We start from the raw sequence: 14,794 nt of genomic DNA, 5'->3' as shown, positions 1-14,794 counted from the left end.
AATGGAAAGAGAGGCCCATTGGACTTGCAAACTTTATATGCCCCAATATAGGGGAATGCCAGGGCCAAAAGAATGGGAATGGGTGGGTAGGGAAGTAGGGGGCTCTATGGGGGACTTTTGGGATAGCATTGGAAATGTAATTGAGGAAAATATGTAATAAAAATATTAAAAATTTAAAAAAAGTTATTTCTCTCCTGTAAAACAGTATATAAAGTATGTAAAATATGTCCATAAAATATATTTATTAATTTAAAAGTATAATTTTCCTAAATAATATTATGTATATCCTCTAAACACATTGAGTTGTAATCTTATTACTGGAAGATCTTATTTTAATGATGGTTGTTACTAATAAAAGTCATGGTTTTGCTGAAATTTGAGACATATGAAAATAATAAAAAAAGTTGGCATTTATTAATCCATTTAGTGAAAGGTTTTTAGCGTATGTTGCGATGCTTGATGGCATTTTCATTCAGAAGACCACTCAGAGTTAGAGTCAATTCTTTCAAAATACTCCACTGATCAACAAAATTTATGTGCTACACAACTGTTTTCATCAATTTGAATCTACTGGAATTTTATCAATAGCAGTTCCTACCTCAAGACACTATTCTCTTTGCTCATGAGTAAGCAAATTTACAATTCATTCCATCTGTACTTTTGCCAGATTATTTTTGAGTGGTAAATATATATATATGTATATATATATATATTTACATATGTATATACATATGTATATATATACATATATATAAGGCATTGAACAATACATTGTTTAAACTGATTAAAAGTTGAAATAATAACTATCATTATTATTATTATTATTATTATTATTATTATTTATTCACGAGTCTTTTGAAAAATGCTAAATGAGCAAACATGATCTATCTCATCATATCTCTCAATCAGAGTTACTGATTACCAGTAGATTGCATTATTGACACAGAAATATATGGTAAACCATTTTTATTTTTATTTTTACTTTCCCCCCTTCCCTTTTCCCTCTTTCTCCGGCCCTGCTTGCTCCAGCCCCATTTGCTTTGACCTTTTAGCTCTGGCCCATAGGTGTTTTATTTGTTTCTCATTACAGATGGTTGTGAGCCACCATGTGGTCACTGGGATGTGAACTCATGACCTCCAGAATCGCAGTCAGTGCTCTTAACCACTCAGCCATCATTCCAGCCCAAGGTAAACCATTTTTTTAAGCAGAACTGAGATAATCTATACTTTATAGTGCCATTCAGAGAACAAACAAGAAGAGAATTTGTACTAGAGATTTCCAAATAGAAAATTAGCATTATTTTAGCCCCGTGTCAACAACAGAGTTAGTTCAGGACATATCAGCCTAAAATCAAAGCACCAGCTTCTCTATCGCTTATCTCCTTCTAATATAAAGTTTTCACATATTTATGTCTTTATGTCTTTCTTTCAGCATATTTATGTTCTATTAGTTAAAGTCTCAGGTTAGAAATTGCTATCACAGGAAACTGTTTTCTGAATCTCTGTGTGATGTTCTTGTCACATTTCTCAAATAGCAATCTTTGTTTCTTCTTATATAACACTTACAAAAGGTATCCATGGCTTTTCTGGAACCTGAAAGTATTTGTTACATATGAAAAAGTACTTTTTCAGATGTTATAAACTAATGAAAGTTGAAATTATCTGAATTATTTAGGTTGGCACCACCTATTCAGTAGTCCTTAAATGAAACAATTTCCCTGCTGAAGACAGAGACAGGATGAAAGAGGAATGAATAAGTCAAAGAGAGAGGAACTTTGCCTTCCATATCTATTTTGGGGAGCTAGATAAAGGGCATGACCTGAAAAATAATTTCTAGAAGGAAGAAAGTACCCTCAGCTGGGAATCACAAGAAATTTAATACTTTCAGTAACTTACTGACTAAGAGTAAGCATGTGTACTACATCCTCCTGAAGAGAGTATAACACTGTAACTACCTTGATTTTTACTGTTTTTAGTTAAGTTGAAGGTATAGTTGAGCCGCATTCTACAAAATCATCTTTGACCTATAGACTATAGCATAATCAACTAGAATTGTTTTCAAATGCTAATATGGGAATTAAATATGAAAACCAGTAAAGATCAAGAAGATAAGAGGCTTTAGTAAGTTATGTCTACATTTACTTTCTACAATAAGTTCAATATGGAATTTAGAGCCTGGCAGGTATCTATCTTACTTTATTTAGCAAATAAAACAAAACAAAACAAAACAAAAACTATGAAGACAAGAAGGATTCCAAGTCTTATTAGAAACAAGCAGGCATCAAAAGGAAGAGAAGACTAAGTGCTAGAAAACACAAATATCCAGCATTGTGATTTTATTCAGAATTTTGTGATAGTTTAGCACGGGTACATAGTTTTATCTAGGAAACATAGTTTGCATGCTGTCCAAAGTTAAAACAAAATTTGGCTCATGACACTATCATCCATGATATTAACCAATACTTGGTTCTATAGAATGAATCCAACGAGAAATCTGAGAAGTTTCAACAATGCAATTCAGATGTTTATCCTGCCTATTTATCAAATTCCACGCTCTCTTTAAAAGAATTGTTTTACCTTCATTTAATTTTAAGTTATATGTAAGGAGATAACAGGTACTGATTGAGGCCCCCTGAAAGTCCGTTAAATCATCAGCTTCAGTGGCTTTTTAGACCATGTAATCATCTAAATAAGATTCCAAAGCCTATTCAGCTTACTCCGGAAAAAAAAAGTGCTCGAAATCTATTCAATGATCCCGTATTCAAATAGTTAATTTGCAGTATGTTCTGTTCAAGAAAAGGAAAACTGTCACCCTGTCATTTTAGAGTCTGACACTAAGCTTGTCAAAAGAGACAGCTGTTAAACTGAATTACTGTTGACATGCGGAGAAACGGCCCTTGCCAGATGTAAAAGACATCTGTGGCAATGAAGTGGTACAGAGTGGCTTTTCAAATGTGGTCACACTGGTATTTGAATAGCATGTCTATGGCATGAAAACATGGCCTTGACTCAGTCTGTTTAAGGCAGTGAGCTGAAACCAATGAGGCACACAAAGAAATCTCCTCTCTGTTATATCTATAACTTATGCCTGGGAATGAAAACAGTACAGTAGCAAACCTTCACATAGTGTCTTGAAATATAGCAGGAAATAATTTGGCTTTTTGGATGCTTGAATATATGAATAGGTGAGGTGTAAATTAACTAAGTGGATCATACATGGAATGATCAAAAGTAATAACAATCTTTGTCTTGTAACTGTAAATAGTTTTGTGGTGATTATAAAGGACACGAGGTTGGTGACTGTGTGGCTGATTGAGCTGCTCTACTCCAAGAGTCCCATGAATGGAAGAATTTAGACAAAAAAAAAACAAAAAACAAAAAAAAAACAGAAAATTTGTAATACAATGAGAAACATTTATAATCCAACTAAGACAAATTACAAACATTTACTAATGGCTTTATTTATAGCTGATATTATTATTATTTTAGATATTATCTAGGGTACATGAAATATTCCATAGACATTTCTCTCAAGGAATTCCTGACCTAGCAGGCAAACAGAAATGTCTGCCCTGAAAAAAATATGGCAATAGCTTCAACAGAGGCCCAAAAAACTACTTTATTTTAGTGTGAACTAGAGAGAATATAGGCAAAATTGAAAGGTGTATGTAAAAAAGAGACTAATGAAAAAGTATGTATTATAAAATACCATTCAGTAAAAAAGGTGATACAATTCTTATAATTTGTTTTAAAAATAATTATTTATACTTTAAGGTATTAAATTTAGTAATATATTCTAATATTTCAAAATATATTTGCATCATTATTTTTATTGATAAATAAAAACATGTGATGTATATATTACACAATTACTATACCAAGTTAATGGACAAATATAACACTTTATTTTTATACTGAAGTGTTTAACTTTATCAATTATTTAGAGATATATACTTCATTATTATTAAATATTGTCCTTTATGAAGCATGTTATAAGCTTCATAAGTTATTCCTGACTAAAATTTTGAATAGTATATTCTATTAATAGTGACTGTCTTAACCTTGTCTCCAATGCATTTTCAGTACAACCACTATCACTTTCAAACAACACATTAGAAAATATTAGAAAATATAACCCAATCACAAAAGAACACACATGGTATGCACTCACTGATAAGTGGATAGTAGCCCAAAAGCTCAGAATACCCAAGATACAATTCACAGACCACATGAAGATCAAGAAGATGGAAAACCAAAGTGTGGATGCTTCAGTTCTTCTTAGAAGGGGGAACAAAACACTCTCAGGAGGAAATATGGAGAAAAAGTGTGAGGCAGAGACTGAAGGAAAGGCCATCCAGAGAATGCCTCACATGGGGTCACATCCCATATACAGACACCAAACCCAGACTCTATTGCAGATGCCATGAAGTGCTTGCTGACAGGAGCCTGATATAGCTGTCTCCTGAGAGCTCTTTCAGAGCTTGGAAAATAAAGAGGCAGGTGCTCACAGCCAATCATTGTACTTACTGAGCATGGGGTTCCCAATGGAGAAGTTAGAGAAAGGACTGAAGGAGCTGAAGGGGTTTGAAATCCATAGGAAGAAGAATAATATCAACCAACCAGAACCCCCAGAGCTCCCAGGGACTAAACTACCAACCAAAGAGTACACATGGAGAGTCCAATGGCTCCAGCCACATATGTAGCAGAGTCAGGCATCAGTGGGAAGAGAGACCCTTGGTCCTGTGAAGGCTAGATGTCCCAGTGTAGGGAAATGCCAGGACAGGAAGGCTGGAGTGAGTGGTTTGGTGGGGGAGCACCCTCATAGAAGCAGTTTGAGAGGGGATGGGATGGGGAGTTTCCAGAGAGGAAACCAAGAAAGGGGGTAGAATTTGAAATGTAAATAAAGAAAATATCTAATAAAAGAAAATATTGATTATTCATCCCCTAGATGATCAGCCAAATAGGTAATCTGAAGCCAGTTCTGAGTCTTCTTTTTCTTACTGGCAAGAACAAAACCCATCGGTTGATGCTACTTAAGAACAAAATGTTTTATTGTTCTGGTTATGTCATATCTCACTTAATAGTGACTTTAGTGCTTTCAGAAAGCATTTACTACTACTATGTTTTTGATAAGGAATCTGAAACTCAAAGAGATGAAATGGACTTTTTTTGAGTAAAATCTTGTATACACAAATTAAAGAAAATGTGATATTTACCATCATTAATTGGGTAAATATCATGTTCTTCAGTTATAGCCATTCTTAGTCTAGAGGCAGAATTTTATTCTCTGTAGTTAAATGATACTTCCTTGTGCATATATGCAGCCTATTTTCTTTCTCCATAACTTAGACATTACAAATACTGCAGCAAATATCATATGTCTACAGCCCTGTACTTTATATCTTGACTTAGATGCTATCATTAGAGGTGCACTATACAGTAATATTTTTTCTTTTTCTTTTTTTTTCTTTTTTTTTTTTTTTTTTAGCTTTTGGGCAAACTTCCATAGTCATTGCTATAAAGCTAAACATTTTACATTCTACCAGTGGTATATAATGGCTCTCTCCTCTTTGCTTCTTCATCAGCATTTGGTGTTGTTATTTTCCTTGATGGTAGTCTACTGAATGGTATCAGGGAGAATGTTAATTCAATTTTAATTAACATTTATCTGTTAGCTAATGTGGTGGTTTGAATGAGAATGCCCCCCTCCTAGGCTCATGTATTTGAATGCTTAATCATCAATGACACTCCTTGACAAGGATTAGGATGTATGGTCTTGTTGGAGGAAGTGTATCAAGGAGATGGACTTTGATGTTTCAAAAGCTAAAACCAGTCCCAGTGGCTCTCTCTCTTTCAGCTGACTGTCGATCTAGATATAGAATTCTCAGCAGCTTCTCCAGCATCATACCTGTCTGTATGCCAGCATGCTTCCTGCCTTGATGATAATGGACCAACCACCTGAAAGGATAAACAAACTGCAAATGAATAAGAGTTGCTGTGGTCATGGCATCACTTCATAACAATAGAGCTGTGACCAAAACTGCCAATAAAATTGAATTTTTTTAATATGCTTGTGGGCCATTTATAATGAATTCATCTTGTAAGCAGTATTTGTCTTATTACCATTTTGATGATTGGAATGTTGAGTTGAAAGGTATGGTATTTAGTTTTCTAGTTCCTTATATAGTCTAGATACTGATCCTCTTATTGATGTGCAGCTATCAAAGATGTCCTTCCATTTTGTGGGCTGTTTCTTCATACATCTAATTACTTTCTTTGCTGTATAATGATCATTTTTGAATTTTATGGAATTCTGTCAATATTTCCTCTGCTTTTCATTATTTTTCAAAAAGTATTGCCTATATATATAGGTGAATCTTATAGGTATTCCTTTCCCAGATACAGCATTTCATATTTTACATTAGTCTTTGATTCATTATGAATTAATTTTTATAAAAGGTAAAAATATAATCTAATACAGTTCCTCTATATATTTGTATTGAGTTTTCACAATATAACTTTTAAAAAAGATTGTCTTTTGTACATCTTTTAACATCTTTCTCCTTTCTCTTCTATTGGACTACACATAGTTTTGGCCACTACTGTGCTAACTTTGTTGCCATCACTTCGTGGTGTAATTTGAACTTAGGTTCTGTCATTATGGTATCATTGTTCCTTTGCTAACATTCAATTTGTTTATTCAGGATTCTTTATATTTCTATGTGAAACTTAGGTGTTTTTCTTGTTCTAGAAATATGTTTTAGGAAATTGGATGGAGATTGCAATGAGTTTGTAATAATTTTTGATAATATAACTATTTTTCTTAAAATGCTGTTTATTATAGCATGGAAGATCTCTTCATCATTGTTCAATATTTCCTTCAGTGTGTAAAAGTATTCATTATAGATGTTCTTCTTCTCCTTAATAAGGTCCTTTTCTAGTTATTTGAATTAATTTGAAGCTGTTGTAAATAGAACGTTCTTTTATCACTATCATAGCAAAGTCATTGTTGATCTTTTAGTACAGGTTACATATTTAGATAAAAGGAAGAATATGTAAAAGAAAATACAAGAGCCTTCCAGTATTCATTATAGTAAGTAAAATATTCTCTTATTGTCGGATTTAAATTTGGAAATGGATAATCTGGAAACAATATCCATTGAGAAAATTTCCATATTGTGTGACAGATAGAAAATCATAACCTGAAGCTCTTAGTTACTCTGCTACAAAATTTTATTACTGTTTTAAGTTAATATAATTGAGTCCAAGTGTCATTTTAATATATTGAAAGATCATGCTTCCTTACTTCCCTTACAAATGAAGATTGGCCATCTGTGAGCAGTTAGACAATTTCTTATTATGGATGTTAGAAATTTATGAATTTCCTGAAATAAGGGCTGCCTATGTGGAATTAGTTATAACAAGATGTAAAAGTATTATTACAAGGGAGCAAATGGACACAACCTGGAAAAGTTCATCATCCTATAGAACTCAGTGTAGAAACTATATCTATAGGTTTAAACCCAAAGAATAATACCCTACTTATATGTACTGTTTTTCACACCTCTGTTCACTCATTTTGTATGTATTGAGCAAGCATTTATGACAAAGGATATATGTAGAGGAAATGTGGACAGAGAACAAAATAGACAAAGCCCCAAGAAATGTTCAGTGTCTTCAATTAATGAAAAAGTACACATATTATCAGAATTACTTAACCATCACAAAATACCACAATTAACTGGAAAACAAGAAGATAGAGTTATTTAGTTAGAAAAAGAGAAATTATATTTAAATTTAAAAAGGGAAAAGATTGGAACATATAAAATTGGAAAAGGAGGAAATTCCTGCAGAAAGCTTAACAGCCAAGCTTGAACTCTTGGGGATAAAGTCTTACAGAATTGCTTTCACAAGTAAAATTTACTGTATTGAAATCTATGTACATAGAGGCAGTCTAGTGACAATTCTGAATTGTATAGTATCTGAGTATCAAGCACATGATATCAAAATCATAAATATATCACATCTTATATATGTTAACATTTGTTTTAAGATTCTGGTTGGGCAAATAAGATTAATTCTGAACCACATATGTGGTAATCAATTGGTAATCAATAATGGTCATGTTATCTTTATGTTTTACTATTAGACCATGAAAATCTTGGTTTTCCTAGCATTATTTTAATAATTATTATATTACAAGATCATTTCAAAATGCTACATAAGTGGTTTCATTAAAGTATAATGGGTGTATTTAAATGATTAAATAAAGTGGAAATAAAATAAAGAAGTGGAAAGTTCTAGTTTCTTTGGAAATAGTTGTACCAAATGATGTTTTGCTGGGACACACAGGTAAAAGGATGTCTTGCTAAAGTAGGTAAGTGTAAGACTGTTTTCCTGAAGCAGACACAGGTGAAAGGATATTTGGATATAGCAGACACGTGAAAGGACCTGTGATGAAGGAGCATACATATGACCCCACAGACAGTGGGGGACAAGCACTGAGCCTTGGTTAATTTTGCTCCACCTCAAGCATGCATGCATTAGATCGCCTTACATAGCATTATTGAGCTCCTCTAGTAGTGACATCAGAGAGAAACTCTCCAAAGAACTGCTCCTGAGGTTCCTGCTGCAGCTGCTGCAGCTTCTGTGTCCTCACCTCAGGCTTATTGGTGAACTTTGAGATTCCCTCAGGATTGAATTATAGCTATTGGTTCATGCCTGGTACCTGCCTGCCTTGAGGTCTGGTCTGCCACTGCTAAATCGTATTTGGTGTTTGCTACAGGATTGAACTACTGAGAAAGATGATTGAGCTTGTCCTCAAAGAATTATTGCTGAACAGGTTCATTTCCTCCTTCTCCTAATAACTTTTCTCTTCCGCTACCTCTGCTGGGTGGTGGGCTTGAGGAGAGGTTGAATCCTTACTAAAAGGAGATTGCAAAAACAATTATGCCCACATAAAAGTATAGGTATTAATGATGCCTTATTTAGATCTCCTAGGTTAATTTTTTCTAGGGATGCACAAACTTTGTAAAAGTTAAGGTTCTATTTGAAAAATTACCAGGAAATACCCATTTTAGAATCAACTACGAGTCAGTGAACCTGTCAGATTTCAAAAAAAAAAAAAAAAAAAAAAAGACTATTTTCATTAGAATGTCACCACCATCACACATCCCATTGATAGTTAGATAGGCCTGAATGAAAATTACAATTTATTGTTGACTTGAAATGTACTTTATATGTGGTATGATATTTGGTGTTCTCATTATTTCTCTCCTTGCATCAATTTATTTATTGGAAGCAGAATATTACTATTTAGCCCATACAAGCCTTGAGTTTGTGATGGTGATTTTTTTTTCTTTCAACATCCATAGTGCTGAGGTTAAAGGTGTGTGCCACTATATCCCGATCAAGCATTTAATTTTTATAAGTTAAGAATTTGATAATTTCATGTCTCCATTTTATAGTTGATGGAAATAAAGGATTGGTGATTGTATGTAATTGGCTTACAGACTTAAATCATATTGAATGCCTATAGAGTGAAACATCTTATGAATAAATACATTAAGAATAAAACATCTTAATGCCTATAGAGTGACCTCTTAACCATTATGCACACAAGATCAGAGCTGCAACTGATTCAGGTCCTTTCTTAGCATATAAATTGAAAGAGATCATGACTTTCTTCCTTTAAACATGGCATGATATTTCCAATTTTTGGAAGTTAAAAGAACTTATTGATCATAAAGTAAGCAAAAAAAAAATCAATGTAAGAATAAGGATTTTCCAACCACCAAGTGCAGACACTATTGCATATGCCAGCAAGATTTTGCAGAAAGGACCTTGATATAGCTATCTCATGTGAGGCTAGGCCAGTGCCTGGCAAATACAGAAGTGGATGCTCACAGTCATCTATTGGATGGAATACAGGGCCCCCAATGGAGAAGCTAGAGAAAGTACCCAAGGAGCTGAAGGGGTCTGCAACCCTATAGGTGGAACAACAATATGAACTAACCAGTACCCCCAGAGCTCATGTCTCTAGCTGCATATGTAGCAGAAGATGGCCTAGTTGGCCATCATTGGAAAGAGAGGCCCCTTGGTATTGCAAACTTTATATGCCCGAGTACAGGGGAGCACCAGAGCCAAGAGGGGGGGGTGGGTGGGTGGGGGAGTGGGGCGGGGGGAGGGTATAGGGGACTTTCAGGATAGCATTCGAAATATAATTGAAGAAAATATCTAATAAAAAATTGAAAAAAAAATAAGAATAAGGATTTTCTCTGCTACCTCCAAAACATGAATTAATAATAACCACATTCTAGATTCCAAGATATTATATTTCAGGAAGACATCCCAAGAAAAGCATACATTGTCCCCTCACTCAGATTTGTTCAACAGAAACTGTGCATCATTTTGTTATTTCACATCAGTATTATAAACCTTTCATTTCAAGTTAGGTTTTAGGTATTCATCAAGAAAACATAAAATAATATGTCAATTTCTCTGAGCACACTCTCTTGATGAAGAGTAAGTTTTGTCTTGAGGAGACATTTCAATAAATTGGTGATCTCTTTCTTTGAGACCATAATCATATTTCTATAACTTTAGGGTCTCAGTCTGAGAACATAGCACACAGAAGGACTACTTCAATCCCCCTTCCCGGGGAAACACATCCCACAATCTCTCTCTTTTTTTTTTTTTTGAGGGAAAAAATAACAGTCAAATTTTATTCCAATGCCTGCAAACATTCAGACTAATCAACGTGGTAGTGTAATTTCTTATAATACATCAATAATAGTTTTTGAATTCTAGAGAATTAACAAAGCCCTAACAAAATTACAAAATGAGATAACATTAGCCATGAACACTGATATACTTACTAACAAGCTATTCTTACTAAAAAAAAAAAAAAAAAGCCACAGTTCTATTTTGTACTGTGCATACTTGTTTTTTAACTTTCCTTCATAAATCCATTGATAATTAAGGTTTCCTTTAAATATGGGATTTCCAACATCAAAAATTCTATTTTGAAGGCTAGGGATGTTGCTCAGCCATAGAACACATTCACAGGGTTGAGTGAGTCCCATCCCTCCCCACACCACTACTTGCACACACATGCAGAGACCAAGTCTCTGGGTGTCTGTGTGTTGTTAAATTACCTTTCTATTTTCACGTGCACGCTTCCACTTAGGCAGTGCCTCTGCCCCGGCAAACCTGTTGCCATTCAACAAATGATGAGTCAATGCTCCGGTGAGGCTGCAGCAATCGAGCATCCAATATCAACCTTCTGCCAACATAAACAACTCAGGCCACCAAGAGGGAAAGGGGAGGAACCAGGGGAAAACCAAGAGGGAAATCAGGAGATATAGAGATATGCAACTGGAGCTGATATATCCGGTTCTGAAGCTACAAGGACTTTTAAATTATGTTTAGGTGCCTGGTCATAGAGAACTGTACTTACTTTGAAAGCACAGGACCACACTTTAAAAAAAAAAAAAAAAAGGCAGGGCAAGGTTGGGTAGGACCTGGCTATGTTCATTTCAATTCCAAGCAAGTCTATAAATGCAGCTTGTTTTATTTTTCTTAAAAATAAAATGCATACTTGAACCTGACCACCATTTAGTTTTGAGCAGAATGACACACACACAAGTAATCTCTGGGTGACATGAGAAGAAAATAAACCAAAGTCACAAAAATGTTAAAGAGCAAAACCACCTAATCTTCAAAAAGGCAACATGCAGACATCCATCGTATGGCTTCAAAAAGTAAAGGGGGCGGGAGCCTAGCTCAGGGGTCACACTTGCCTGGTGTGTAAGGCACTGGGTTGGATCCTCATACTGTGAAGAAAAGCAAAAGCCCTGATGCGGGGCGATCGAGGCCACTTCAACCTGAAGTAACTGCACACAGAGCACTGGGACACTACCAGGAAGTGACCTCAGGGGCAGTCGTGAGTGACTCAAGACTCAGGGAAGTTTGCAGGATTGTAAAAATATATCAATGCACAAAATGAGAAAAGTAACTCTAGGTTTTTCCTCCATGGGTAAGCTGTGTGTGTGTGTGTGTGTGTGTGTGTGTGTGTGTGTGTGTGTGTGTGTTGCACTTCCTGGAAAGCCTCTGTTCAGCAGTACATGCTGGCTGGGCTCGCCAGTGCCAGTGCCAGCACACTCAGTCACAAGAACTATGGTCAGTCCTCCAAGTTTTCCTCAGGAACTTGCTTTTCTACCCACACTCACAGACTTTATTTTCAGTAAAAGCTTTCTAGTGCTACATTTTAATCAACATATTACATTTAAAGTCTTGATTTCTGAATGAGTCTCTTAGTACTGTGCAACATGATGGAGTGAACTGCTGGAGACCTCTTGACAGCTACAGGGAAACGCTTGATTTAAAATATGGTCAAGATGAGACTGTATCAGAAGCGCTGCGACACTAGTGGTAGGCAGGTAAGGGACTTTTCATTAGTGGCAATTCATAATTTTGGCTTTAGAAACTTGGAAGAAATTGTCATCTTTGAGTTTCAAATGTCCGGGTAAATCCAGTTGCTTTTTAGCATCTTCAATATCACCTTGAATTGCAGAAATAAGTGACTCTAAAGAATCAAAGTTCTTTTCAGGTCTGAGATAGCCAACAATGGCCACATTGAGAATTTCCCCATAGAAGTCCTCTTTGAAGGTATGGATGATGTGGGTTTCCATGGACTTTTTCACATTCTTATAGTACGGGTTCCATCCTATGCTCACCACCATTTTATGGACATCACCGCTCCCAACGCTGGCCCAACCATAATAAATGCCAGTGGACACATCAGCTGGAAGATTGTCTACCACTTGTTCAGGAAAATTGGCTGTGGGGATGCCCAGTTGCTTGGAGCCCCGGCCGAAGCCATGCACCACCTGGCCACGGCAGAAGAAAGGCAGGCTTTTCATGAAGCTGACCACGGGAGGACGCGGGCTGCTCCTCGCTCGGTACCTGCAACAGAGCCGCAGTGAGTGCAGCACAGGTGCCCGGACCAGCCGAGGGATCCCGCGGGAGCTGGGCCGGCGGAGCGAGACACCTGCCACAATCTCTTATTTTACTTTTTGCTTTTATTTTTTGTGGGTGGTGGGGGAGTAGCACCTCAGTGCTCTAGCCTTTGGTATGTGCCAGGTCAGCAAAAGAACCTGGAGTTTGGAAGACTTTGGACAATGCAGGGAGGGCTGGCCCCAAAGAAATTGCCATGGATACCAAGAACATTCTACACAGACCATAGGTAAGAAAGGCTATGGAAAACATCAAAGTATTCCATTGGTGGTCAGGTCAACCTGGGGCTTGAAAGATTTCCTTGTTATGAAACCCAGTGTCAGAGAAATATCCACAATGTGGCCTTGAGCACAAGATAAACTAAAATGGTGAAATAACCTAGGTAAAAGAGCTATAAAGCAAATAAAATGAGAAACGAAAGAAATGATACATTTCCCCAAACAGGGGTATCCAATTCTTCTGGTTGGATAAGAAGCTTTCTCACACCATTTAATGATTTAACTAAGGAGAGATAAGAGAAATGGAACAATGTTCATTCAAGTTCATTCATTCTCTCTCTCTCTGTCTGTCTCTCTGTCTCCGTCTCTCTCTCTCCTCTCTCTCCCTCTCCTTCTCCCTCTCCCTCCCCCCCCTCATTATGAGATTTTCCCTCTCCATCTAGTTCCCTCAGAGAACATGGAAAACTTTGGGTTGGGTTTGATAGAAGGAAATGACATGGGAAGAGACTTAACATGCCTCTTGGCATGGTTAAGTCTCACTATGGTAGATGATGCCTTCCAGCAGTTGGGTAAAGCACTATACAAGGCTTCTAAGGTTTTCAAGAAAAAGAAGACCATAGTGTGGATACTTTGATCCATCTTAGAAATGGGGAAGAAAATACCCATGGAAGGAGTCAGAGAGAAAAAAGTGTGGACTGAAGAAATGACCATCCAGAGACTGACTCACCTGGGGATCCATCCCACAAACAGCCACCAAGCCCAGACACTATTGCAGATGCCAACAAGTGCTTGCTAACAGAAGCCTGATATAGCTCTCTCCTGAGAGGCTCTGCCAGTGCCTGACTAATACAGAAGTTGGTGCTCATAGTCATACATTAGATGGAGCACAGGGTCCCCAATGAAGGAGCTAGAGAAAGTACCCAAGGAGCTGAAGGGATTTGCAGCCCCATAGGAGCAACAACAATATGAACTAGCCAGTAACTCCAGAGCTACCAGGGACTAAACCATCAACCAAAGAACACACATGGTGGGACTCATGGCTCCAGCTGCATATGTAGCAGAGGATGGCCTAGTCAGACATCAATGGGAGGAGAGTCCCTTTGTCCTGTGAAAGCTCTATGCCCCAATTTGGGCGAATGCCAGGGTCATGAAATAGGATTGGGTGGGTTGGTGAGCAGGGGGAGCGGGGCGGGGGGACGGATGGGGGAGGGTGTTTTTCAGAGGGGAAATCAGGAAAGGGGATACCATTTGAAATATAAATAAAGAAAATATCCAAGAAAAAAAGAAAAAAAAAGGTTTTAAATCCAGCCAACATTGAACATCTTAGATCCATATGATCTCAGTACACACCATGCTTATTTGGGATAAAATGGCACTAAGTAACATCTTGTCCTTAGAGAAGGAGGGGAAATTAAAACAAGATCCAGGCTACAATGTTTGGTGTTCACTGTTTCAATTTGTATGGTAATACTTATGAACTCAAATTTGGGGTTTGAGATCATGGAATTTCTTCCTCTGTTTTTTTGCTATGTTTGGTCTAACAGTCTAGGCCACAAACA

General features: G+C 36.5%; 1 pseudogene; it reads right to left on the bottom strand.

Annotated features, from left to right (window-relative positions):
- Nucleotides 1–12,426: 12,426 nt before the first annotated feature.
- Nucleotides 12,427–12,923, bottom strand: LOC110287356 (annotated as a pseudogene).
- Nucleotides 12,924–14,794: the final 1,871 nt, after the last annotated feature.

This window comes from Mus caroli, chromosome X (assembly GCF_900094665.2).
Source record: "Mus caroli chromosome X, CAROLI_EIJ_v1.1, whole genome shotgun sequence".
NCBI classification, from domain to species: Eukaryota; Metazoa; Chordata; class Mammalia; order Rodentia; family Muridae; genus Mus; species Mus caroli.
The sequence above is the reverse complement of the archived record's forward strand: the minus strand, read 5'-3'. Positions and strand labels throughout refer to the sequence as shown.